The sequence below is a fragment of the Haliotis cracherodii genome, unplaced genomic scaffold (assembly GCF_022045235.1).
Source record: "Haliotis cracherodii isolate W230 unplaced genomic scaffold, xgHalCrac1.p SCAF_3, whole genome shotgun sequence".
In the NCBI taxonomy this organism is placed as follows: Eukaryota; Metazoa; Mollusca; class Gastropoda; order Lepetellida; family Haliotidae; genus Haliotis; species Haliotis cracherodii.
In genome coordinates this window covers 74433210-74443209 of record NW_027266286.1, presented here as the reverse complement: position 1 = coordinate 74443209, position 10000 = coordinate 74433210, and the positions used below count along the sequence as shown (strand labels likewise).

Below are 10000 nucleotides of genomic sequence, written 5' to 3'. Positions count from 1 at the left end.
CTGAGAAGGTATGTAAGTCCCATTTCATTCAAAGTATTTTTCATTTTCCACATTTTTAATCGTAGAATTATTGTTGTTTTTAATTGTTTTGGCTTAAACTTGCCGACAATCACCAGTAGCCAGAGGGATGGTGTAAATCCTGCTGGGTCACCATGTAGGTAGCAGAAGTATCGTAAGTCCCCATGGTACCTAGTATGGTGACCTACCTTTGGTTATTGGTGATCTATAGCCCATTTTTATTGTGTACTGTTTTGAATTGTTATGAATTTTATTATAATATGCTAGTTTTACAATCTACAGCTGTGATAATCTAGTTGTTTTACTGTCCTTCGTTGACAGAATTTTTGTACAGTTTCCATATATGTTATTAAAGTCACATTTTCTCTCGTCACGATATGGCTGCAATATTGCCGATGTGACGTTAAATATTAACTCACTCACTCAAAGAATGTACCGTGAAAGGTTCATTGTATTTAAGTCAACGACAGCTGACTGTACCAGACCTCCATGTGCCAGTAAGAAATAGGACGATTAAAAAGGTTGGAGCCCCAATATTTGGCTGGTGTTGTATGCGATCAGTGTATTCTTAGTACATGTATTTATCCTAGTAACATATGTGTCGGGGGTATAGCTCCGTGGTAGAGCATTCGACTGCAGATCGAGAGGTCCCCGGTTCGATCACGGGTGCCCCCTCCATATGATTTTTGAATAAAATAGTCATCAGCAAAGGCACAAGGAAGTCACACTCCAATACCTGTGGCAACATACCTGACACAGACAATCCCACTTTTGACAGAGAGGGTCTGTAGAGTACATAAAGTGTGCAGCTAATTAGACACGATTCCAACTTTTGACTATGCATCCACAAAAACAAAATGGAAACGTTAATTCACAGCCAGCTAATTCCGACTGCATGGGATGGTCGTGATGTTCGCGGATTGAGAAACAATGCCGAATCGGTGACGTTTGAAAGAGGGACAAAACAGTTGTCAGAAGTGGGATTCGAACCCACGCCGGGAGAACCCGACTGCGACCTGAACGCAGCGCCTTAGACCGCTCGGCCATCCTGACTGCTGGCAAACTGTACGCACGTCTATACAGTATAGCAGTGAGAGAGATATCAACTGCTTTGGATCCGAAAAAGGCACTCCACCCTCATTGAAGATAATTTAGGTAATAACTCAGTTTGGACCTCTCAAAAAGCGGACACACTGCACATATATACTTCAAAGAATGTACCGTGAAAGGTTCATTGTATTTAAGTCAACGACAGCTGACTGTACCAGACCTCCATGTGCCAGTAAGAAATAGGACGATTAAAAAGGTTGGAGCCCCAATATTTGGCTGGTGTTGTATGCGATCAGTGTATTCTTAGTACATGTATTTATCCTAGTAACATATGTGTCGGGGGTATAGCTCAGTGGTAGAGCATTCGACTGCAGATCGAGAGGTCCCCGGTTCGATCCCGGGTGCCCCCTCCATATGATTTTTGGATAAAATAGTCATCAGCAAAGGCACAAGGAAGTCACACTCCAATACCTGTGGCAACATACCTGACACAGACAATCCCACTTTTGACAGAGAGGGTCTGTAGAGTACATAAAGTGTGCAGCTAATTAGACACGATTCCAACTTTTGACTATGCATCCACAAAAACAAAATGGAAACGTTAATTCACAGCCAGCTAATTCCGACTGCATGGGATGGTCGTGATGTTCGCGGATTGAGAAACAATGCCGAATCGGTGACGTTTGAAAGAGGGACAAAACAGTTGTCAGAAGTGGGATTCGAACCCACGCCGGGAGAACCCGACTGCGACCTGAACGCAGCGCCTTAGACCGCTCGGCCATCCTGACTGCTGGCAAACTGTACGCACGTCTATACAGTATAGCAGTGAGAGAGATATCAACTGCTTTGGATCCGAAAAAGGCACTCCACCCTCATTGAAGATAATTTAGGTAATAACTCAGTTTGGACCTCTCAAAAAGCGGACACACTTCACATATATACTTCAAAGAATGTACCGTGAAAGGTTCATTGTATTTAAGTCAACGACAGCTGACTGTACCAGACCTCCATGTGCCAGTAAGAAATAGGACGATTAAAAAGGTTGGAGCCCCAATATTTGGCTGGTGTTGTATGCGATCAGTGTATTCTTAGTACATGTATTTATCCTAGTAACATATGTGTCAGGGGGTATAGCTCAGTGGTAGAGCATTCGACTGCAGATCGAGAGGTCCCCGGTTCGATCCCGGGTGCCCCCTCCATATGATTTTTGGATAAAATAGTCATCAGCAAAGGCACAAGGAAGTCACACTCCAATACCTGTGGCAACATACCTGACACAGACAATCCCACTTTTGACAGAGAGGGTCTGTAGAGTACATAAAGTGTGCAGCTAATTAGACACGATTCCAACTTTTGACTTTGCATCCACAAAAACAAAATGGAAACGTTAATTCACAGCCAGCTAATTCCGACTGCATGGGATGGTCGTGATGTTCGCGGATTGAGAAACAATGCCGAATCGGTGACGTTTGAAAGAGGGACAAAACAGTTGTCAGAAGTGGGATTCGAACCCACGCCGGGAGAACCCGACTGCGACCTGAACGCAGCGCCTTAGACCGCTCGGCCATCCTGACTGCTGGCAAACTGTACGCACGTCTATACAGTATAGCAGTGAGAGAGATATCAACTGCTTTGGATCCGAAAAAGGCACTCCACCCTCATTGAAGATAATTTAGGTAATAACTCAGTTTGGACCTCTCAAAAAGCGGACACACTGCACATATATACTTCAAAGAATGTACTGGCTACTGGCCAATACGACATTGTCTTTTGCTGGTTGCCCAGTCATGTTGGTATCACGGGTAACAATATGGCTGATGCTGCAGCAAAGGCAGCTCTCAACAAATCTGTGACACCACTTCTTCTACCATACAGTGACTATAAACCTGTTATTAGATGCTATATCAAAGACCTAATGCAGAAGAAGTGGGACACTCAAGTGGGTATAAATAAATTACATGCAATCAAAGCACATATCGGTTATACTTACTTGGGTTGTCAGTCCAGATTTGAAGAGGTCATTATGCGACGATGTCGTATTGGCCATTCTCGTTATACTCATGAGTATTTGTTGAAAGGTGAAGATCCTCCATTTTGTGTCCCTTGTGATGAAAGAATCACAGTCAAGCATGTCTTGCTTGACTGTATCGATTTTTCCATCACAAGGGAAAATTATTTCAAGGTTTCATCCATAAAGGATCTTTTTACTGTAAGCCCTCGTTTAATTCTTGGATTTTTAAAAGAAATAGAATTGATTGACAAATTTTGATATGTATTGTTAAAAAATATGTGATTTTAATTTGGTATAATGAACTAATAACTGAGATTGTTGGTGGCTGTACCTTCAAAGGGGGTTGAAGTAACGTAAAATAATTGTCCCCCTGAGAAGGTATGTAAGTCCCATTTCATTCAAAGTATTTTTCATTTTCCACATTTTTAATCGTAGAATTATTGTTGTTTTTAATTGTTTTGGCTTAAACTTGCCGACAATCACCAGTAGCCAGAGGGATGGTGTAAATCCTGCTGGGTCACCATGTAGGTAGCAGAAGTATCGTAAGTCCCCATGGTACCTAGTATGGTGACCTACCTTTGGTTATTGGTGATCTATAGCCCATTTTTATTGTGTACTGTTTTGAATTGTTATGAATTTTATTATAATATGCTAGTTTTACAATCTACAGCTGTGATAATCTAGTTGTTTTACTGTCCTTCGTTGACAGAATTTTTGTACAGTTTCCATATATGTTATTAAAGTCACATTTTCTCTCGTCACGATATGGCTGCAATATTGCCGATGTGACGTTAAATATTAACTCACTCACTCAAAGAATGTACCGTGAAAGGTTCATTGTATTTAAGTCAACGACAGCTGACTGTACCAGACCTCCATGTGCCAGTAAGAAATAGGACGATTAAAAAGGTTGGAGCCCCAATATTTGGCTGGTGTTGTATGCGATCAGTGTATTCTTAGTACATGTATTTATCCTAGTAACATATGTGTCGGGGGTATAGCTCCGTGGTAGAGCATTCGACTGCAGATCGAGAGGTCCCCGGTTCGATCACGGGTGCCCCCTCCATATGATTTTTGAATAAAATAGTCATCAGCAAAGGCACAAGGAAGTCACACTCCAATACCTGTGGCAACATACCTGACACAGACAATCCCACTTTTGACAGAGAGGGTCTGTAGAGTACATAAAGTGTGCAGCTAATTAGACACGATTCCAACTTTTGACTATGCATCCACAAAAACAAAATGGAAACGTTAATTCACAGCCAGCTAATTCCGACTGCATGGGATGGTCGTGATGTTCGCGGATTGAGAAACAATGCCGAATCGGTGACGTTTGAAAGAGGGACAAAACAGTTGTCAGAAGTGGGATTCGAACCCACGCCGGGAGAACCCGACTGCGACCTGAACGCAGCGCCTTAGACCGCTCGGCCATCCTGACTGCTGGCAAACTGTACGCACGTCTATACAGTATAGCAGTGAGAGAGATATCAACTGCTTTGGATCCGAAAAAGGCACTCCACCCTCATTGAAGATAATTTAGGTAATAACTCAGTTTGGACCTCTCAAAAAGCGGACACACTGCACATATATACTTCAAAGAATGTACCGTGAAAGGTTCATTGTATTTAAGTCAACGACAGCTGACTGTACCAGACCTCCATGTGCCAGTAAGAAATAGGACGATTAAAAAGGTTGGAGCCCCAATATTTGGCTGGTGTTGTATGCGATCAGTGTATTCTTAGTACATGTATTTATCCTAGTAACATATGTGTCGGGGGTATAGCTCCGTGGTAGAGCATTCGACTGCAGATCGAGAGGTCCCCGGTTCGATCACGGGTGCCCCCTCCATATGATTTTTGAATAAAATAGTCATCAGCAAAGGCACAAGGAAGTCACACTCCAATACCTGTGGCAACATACCTGACACAGACAATCCCACTTTTGACAGAGAGGGTCTGTAGAGTACATAAAGTGTGCAGCTAATTAGACACGATTCCAACTTTTGACTATGCATCCACAAAAACAAAATGGAAACGTTAATTCACAGCCAGCTAATTCCGACTGCATGGGATGGTCGTGATGTTCGCGGATTGAGAAACAATGCCGAATCGGTGACGTTTGAAAGAGGGACAAAACAGTTGTCAGAAGTGGGATTCGAACCCACGCCGGGAGAACCCGACTGCGACCTGAACGCAGCGCCTTAGACCGCTCGGCCATCCTGACTGCTGGCAAACTGTACGCACGTCTATACAGTATAGCAGTGAGAGAGATATCAACTGCTTTGGATCCGAAAAAGGCACTCCACCCTCATTGAAGATAATTTAGGTAATAACTCAGTTTGGACCTCTCAAAAAGCGGACACACTGCACATATATACTTCAAAGAATGTACCGTGAAAGGTTCATTGTATTTAAGTCAACGACAGCTGACTGTACCAGACCTCCATGTGCCAGTAAGAAATAGGACGATTAAAAAGGTTGGAGCCCCAATATTTGGCTGGTGTTGTATGCGATCAGTGTATTCTTAGTACATGTATTTATCCTAGTAACATATGTGTCGGGGGTATAGCTCCGTGGTAGAGCATTCGACTGCAGATCGAGAGGTCCCCGGTTCGATCCCGGGTGCCCCCTCCATATGATTTTTGAATAAAATAGTCATCAGCAAAGGCACAAGGAAGTCACACTCCAATACCTGTGGCAACATACCTGACACAGACAATCCCACTTTTGACAGAGAGGGTCTGTAGAGTACATAAAGTGTGCAGCTAATTAGACACGATTCCAACTTTTGACTATGCATCCACAAAAACAAAATGGAAACGTTAATTCACAGCCAGCTAATTCCAACTGCATGGGATGGTCGTGATGTTCGCGGATTGAGAAACAATGCCGAATCGGTGACGTTTGAAAGAGGGACAAAACAGTTGTCAGAAGTGGGATTCGAACCCACGCCGGGAAAACCCGACTGCGACCTGAACGCAGCGCCTTAGACCGCTCGGCCATCCTGACTGCTGGCAAACTGTACGCACGTCTATACAGTATAGCAGTGAGAGAGATATCAACTGCTTTGGATCCGAAAAAGGCACTCCACCCTCATTGAAGATAATTTAGGTAATAACTCAGTTTGGACCTCTCAAAAAGCGGACACACTGCACATATATACTTCAAAGAATGTACCGTGAAAGGTTCATTGTATTTAAGTCAACGACAGCTGACTGTACCAGACCTCCATGTGCCAGTAAGAAATAGGACGATTAAAAAGGTTGGAGCCCCAATATTTGGCTGGTGTTGTATGCGATCAGTGTATTCTTAGTACATGTATTTATCCTAGTAACATATGTGTCGGGGGTATAGCTCAGTGGTAGAGCATTCGACTGCAGATCGAGAGGTCCCCGGTTCGATCCCGGGTGCCCCCTCCATATGATTTTTGGATAAAATAGTCATCAGCAAAGGCACAAGGAAGTCACACTCCAATACCTGTGGCAACATACCTGACACAGACAATCCCACTTTTGACAGAGAGGGTCTGTAGAGTACATAAAGTGTGCAGCTAATTAGACACGATTCCAACTTTTGACTTTGCATCCACAAAAACAAAATGGAAACGTTAATTCACAGCCAGCTAATTCCGACTGCATGGGATGGTCGTGATGTTCGCGGATTGAGAAACAATGCCGAATCGGTGACGTTTGAAAGAGGGACAAAACAGTTGTCAGAAGTGGGATTCGAACCCACGCCGGGAGAACCCGACTGCGACCTGAACGCAGCGCCTTAGACCGCTCGGCCATCCTGACTGCTGGCAAACTGTACGCACGTCTATACAGTATAGCAGTGAGAGAGATATCAACTGCTTTGGATCCGAAAAAGGCACTCCACCCTCATTGAAGATAATTTAGGTAATAACTCAGTTTGGACCTCTCAAAAAGCGGACACACTGCACATATATACTTCAAAGAATGTACTGGCTACTGGCCAATACGACATTGTCTTTTGCTGGTTGCCCAGTCATGTTGGTATCACGGGTAACAATATGGCTGATGCTGCAGCAAAGGCAGCTCTCAACAAATCTGTGACACCACTTCTTCTACCATACAGTGACTATAAACCTGTTATTAGATGCTATATCAAAGACCTAATGCAGAAGAAGTGGGACACTCAAGTGGGTATAAATAAATTACATGCAATCAAAGCACATATCGGTTATACTTACTTGGGTTGTCAGTCCAGATTTGAAGAGGTCATTATGCGACGATGTCGTATTGGCCATTCTCGTTATACTCATGAGTATTTGTTGAAAGGTGAAGATCCTCCATTTTGTGTCCCTTGTGATGAAAGAATCACAGTCAAGCATGTCTTGCTTGACTGTATCGATTTTTCCATCACAAGGGAAAATTATTTCAAGGTTTCATCCATAAAGGATCTTTTTACTGTAAGCCCTCGTTTAATTCTTGGATTTTTAAAAGAAATAGAATTGATTGACAAATTTTGATATGTATTGTTAAAAAATATGTGATTTTAATTTGGTATAATGAACTAATAACTGAGATTGTTGGTGGCTGTACCTTCAAAGGGGGTTGAAGTAACGTAAAATAATTGTCCCCCTGAGAAGGTATGTAAGTCCCATTTCATTCAAAGTATTTTTCATTTTCCACATTTTTAATCGTAGAATTATTGTTGTTTTTAATTGTTTTGGCTTAAACTTGCCGACAATCACCAGTAGCCAGAGGGATGGTGTAAATCCTGCTGGGTCACCATGTAGGTAGCAGAAGTATCGTAAGTCCCCATGGTACCTAGTATGGTGACCTACCTTTGGTTATTGGTGATCTATAGCCCATTTTTATTGTGTACTGTTTTGAATTGTTATGAATTTTATTATAATATGCTAGTTTTACAATCTACAGCTGTGATAATCTAGTTGTTTTACTGTCCTTCGTTGACAGAATTTTTGTACAGTTTCCATATATGTTATTAAAGTCACATTTTCTCTCGTCACGATATGGCTGCAATATTGCCGATGTGACGTTAAATATTAACTCACTCACTCAAAGAATGTACCGTGAAAGGTTCATTGTATTTAAGTCAACGACAGCTGACTGTACCAGACCTCCATGTGCCAGTAAGAAATAGGACGATTAAAAAGGTTGGAGCCCCAATATTTGGCTGGTGTTGTATGCGATCAGTGTATTCTTAGTACATGTATTTATCCTAGTAACATATGTGTCGGGGGTATAGCTCCGTGGTAGAGCATTCGACTGCAGATCGAGAGGTCCCCGGTTCGATCACGGGTGCCCCCTCCATATGATTTTTGAATAAAATAGTCATCAGCAAAGGCACAAGGAAGTCACACTCCAATACCTGTGGCAACATACCTGACACAGACAATCCCACTTTTGACAGAGAGGGTCTGTAGAGTACATAAAGTGTGCAGCTAATTAGACACGATTCCAACTTTTGACTATGCATCCACAAAAACAAAATGGAAACGTTAATTCACAGCCAGCTAATTCCGACTGCATGGGATGGTCGTGATGTTCGCGGATTGAGAAACAATGCCGAATCGGTGACGTTTGAAAGAGGGACAAAACAGTTGTCAGAAGTGGGATTCGAACCCACGCCGGGAGAACCCGACTGCGACCTGAACGCAGCGCCTTAGACCGCTCGGCCATCCTGACTGCTGGCAAACTGTACGCACGTCTATACAGTATAGCAGTGAGAGAGATATCAACTGCTTTGGATCCGAAAAAGGCACTCCACCCTCATTGAAGATAATTTAGGTAATAACTCAGTTTGGACCTCTCAAAAAGCGGACACACTGCACATATATACTTCAAAGAATGTACCGTGAAAGGTTCATTGTATTTAAGTCAACGACAGCTGACTGTACCAGACCTCCATGTGCCAGTAAGAAATAGGACGATTAAAAAGGTTGGAGCCCCAATATTTGGCTGGTGTTGTATGCGATCAGTGTATTCTTAGTACATGTATTTATCCTAGTAACATATGTGTCGGGGGTATAGCTCCGTGGTAGAGCATTCGACTGCAGATCGAGAGGTCCCCGGTTCGATCACGGGTGCCCCCTCCATATGATTTTTGAATAAAATAGTCATCAGCAAAGGCACAAGGAAGTCACACTCCAATACCTGTGGCAACATACCTGACACAGACAATCCCACTTTTGACAGAGAGGGTCTGTAGAGTACATAAAGTGTGCAGCTAATTAGACACGATTCCAACTTTTGACTATGCATCCACAAAAACAAAATGGAAACGTTAATTCACAGCCAGCTAATTCCGACTGCATGGGATGGTCGTGATGTTCGCGGATTGAGAAACAATGCCGAATCGGTGACGTTTGAAAGAGGGACAAAACAGTTGTCAGAAGTGGGATTCGAACCCACGCCGGGAGAACCCGACTGCGACCTGAACGCAGCGCCTTAGACCGCTCGGCCATCCTGACTGCTGGCAAACTGTACGCACGTCTATACAGTATAGCAGTGAGAGAGATATCAACTGCTTTGGATCCGAAAAAGGCACTCCACCCTCATTGAAGATAATTTAGGTAATAACTCAGTTTGGACCTCTCAAAAAGCGGACACACTGCACATATATACTTCAAAGAATGTACCGTGAAAGGTTCATTGTATTTAAGTCAACGACAGCTGACTGTACCAGACCTCCATGTGCCAGTAAGAAATAGGACGATTAAAAAGGTTGGAGCCCCAATATTTGGCTGGTGTTGTATGCGATCAGTGTATTCTTAGTACATGTATTTATCCTAGTAACATATGTGTCGGGGGTATAGCTCCGTGGTAGAGCATTCGACTGCAGATCGAGAGGTCCCCGGTTCGATCCCGGGTGCCCCCTCCATATGATTTTTGGATAAAATAGTCATCAGCAAAGGCACAAGGAAGTCACACTC

General features: G+C 43.1%; 19 non-coding genes across 19 annotated transcripts; 10 read left to right on the top strand and 9 right to left on the bottom strand.

Annotated features, from left to right (window-relative positions):
* The first annotated feature begins 621 nt into the window (after positions 1–621).
* Trnac-gca (transfer RNA cysteine (anticodon GCA)) lies at positions 622–693 on the top strand. The gene has a single exon. It is a non-coding gene; the product is annotated as a tRNA-Cys (tRNA).
* Positions 694–987: 294 nt separating this feature from the next.
* Positions 988–1071, bottom strand: Trnal-cag (transfer RNA leucine (anticodon CAG)). The gene has a single exon. It is a non-coding gene; the product is annotated as a tRNA-Leu (tRNA).
* A 335-nt stretch (positions 1072–1406) lies between these two features.
* On the top strand, positions 1407–1478 carry Trnac-gca (transfer RNA cysteine (anticodon GCA)). Its single transcript has one exon. It is a non-coding gene; the product is annotated as a tRNA-Cys (tRNA).
* A 294-nt stretch (positions 1479–1772) lies between these two features.
* On the bottom strand, positions 1773–1856 carry Trnal-cag (transfer RNA leucine (anticodon CAG)). Its single transcript has one exon. It is a non-coding gene; the product is annotated as a tRNA-Leu (tRNA).
* Positions 1857–2192: 336 nt separating this feature from the next.
* On the top strand, positions 2193–2264 carry Trnac-gca (transfer RNA cysteine (anticodon GCA)). The gene has a single exon. It is a non-coding gene; the product is annotated as a tRNA-Cys (tRNA).
* Positions 2265–2558: 294 nt separating this feature from the next.
* On the bottom strand, positions 2559–2642 carry Trnal-cag (transfer RNA leucine (anticodon CAG)). The gene has a single exon. It is a non-coding gene; the product is annotated as a tRNA-Leu (tRNA).
* Positions 2643–4070: 1428 nt separating this feature from the next.
* Trnac-gca (transfer RNA cysteine (anticodon GCA)) lies at positions 4071–4142 on the top strand. Its single transcript has one exon. It is a non-coding gene; the product is annotated as a tRNA-Cys (tRNA).
* A 294-nt stretch (positions 4143–4436) lies between these two features.
* On the bottom strand, positions 4437–4520 carry Trnal-cag (transfer RNA leucine (anticodon CAG)). Its single transcript has one exon. It is a non-coding gene; the product is annotated as a tRNA-Leu (tRNA).
* Positions 4521–4855: 335 nt separating this feature from the next.
* On the top strand, positions 4856–4927 carry Trnac-gca (transfer RNA cysteine (anticodon GCA)). Its single transcript has one exon. It is a non-coding gene; the product is annotated as a tRNA-Cys (tRNA).
* A 294-nt stretch (positions 4928–5221) lies between these two features.
* On the bottom strand, positions 5222–5305 carry Trnal-cag (transfer RNA leucine (anticodon CAG)). Its single transcript has one exon. It is a non-coding gene; the product is annotated as a tRNA-Leu (tRNA).
* A 335-nt stretch (positions 5306–5640) lies between these two features.
* Positions 5641–5712, top strand: Trnac-gca (transfer RNA cysteine (anticodon GCA)). Its single transcript has one exon. It is a non-coding gene; the product is annotated as a tRNA-Cys (tRNA).
* A 294-nt stretch (positions 5713–6006) lies between these two features.
* On the bottom strand, positions 6007–6090 carry Trnal-cag (transfer RNA leucine (anticodon CAG)). The gene has a single exon. It is a non-coding gene; the product is annotated as a tRNA-Leu (tRNA).
* Positions 6091–6425: 335 nt separating this feature from the next.
* On the top strand, positions 6426–6497 carry Trnac-gca (transfer RNA cysteine (anticodon GCA)). The gene has a single exon. It is a non-coding gene; the product is annotated as a tRNA-Cys (tRNA).
* A 294-nt stretch (positions 6498–6791) lies between these two features.
* On the bottom strand, positions 6792–6875 carry Trnal-cag (transfer RNA leucine (anticodon CAG)). Its single transcript has one exon. It is a non-coding gene; the product is annotated as a tRNA-Leu (tRNA).
* Positions 6876–8303: 1428 nt separating this feature from the next.
* On the top strand, positions 8304–8375 carry Trnac-gca (transfer RNA cysteine (anticodon GCA)). Its single transcript has one exon. It is a non-coding gene; the product is annotated as a tRNA-Cys (tRNA).
* A 294-nt stretch (positions 8376–8669) lies between these two features.
* On the bottom strand, positions 8670–8753 carry Trnal-cag (transfer RNA leucine (anticodon CAG)). Its single transcript has one exon. It is a non-coding gene; the product is annotated as a tRNA-Leu (tRNA).
* Positions 8754–9088: 335 nt separating this feature from the next.
* Trnac-gca (transfer RNA cysteine (anticodon GCA)) lies at positions 9089–9160 on the top strand. Its single transcript has one exon. It is a non-coding gene; the product is annotated as a tRNA-Cys (tRNA).
* A 294-nt stretch (positions 9161–9454) lies between these two features.
* On the bottom strand, positions 9455–9538 carry Trnal-cag (transfer RNA leucine (anticodon CAG)). The gene has a single exon. It is a non-coding gene; the product is annotated as a tRNA-Leu (tRNA).
* Positions 9539–9873: 335 nt separating this feature from the next.
* Positions 9874–9945, top strand: Trnac-gca (transfer RNA cysteine (anticodon GCA)). The gene has a single exon. It is a non-coding gene; the product is annotated as a tRNA-Cys (tRNA).
* Positions 9946–10000: the final 55 nt, after the last annotated feature.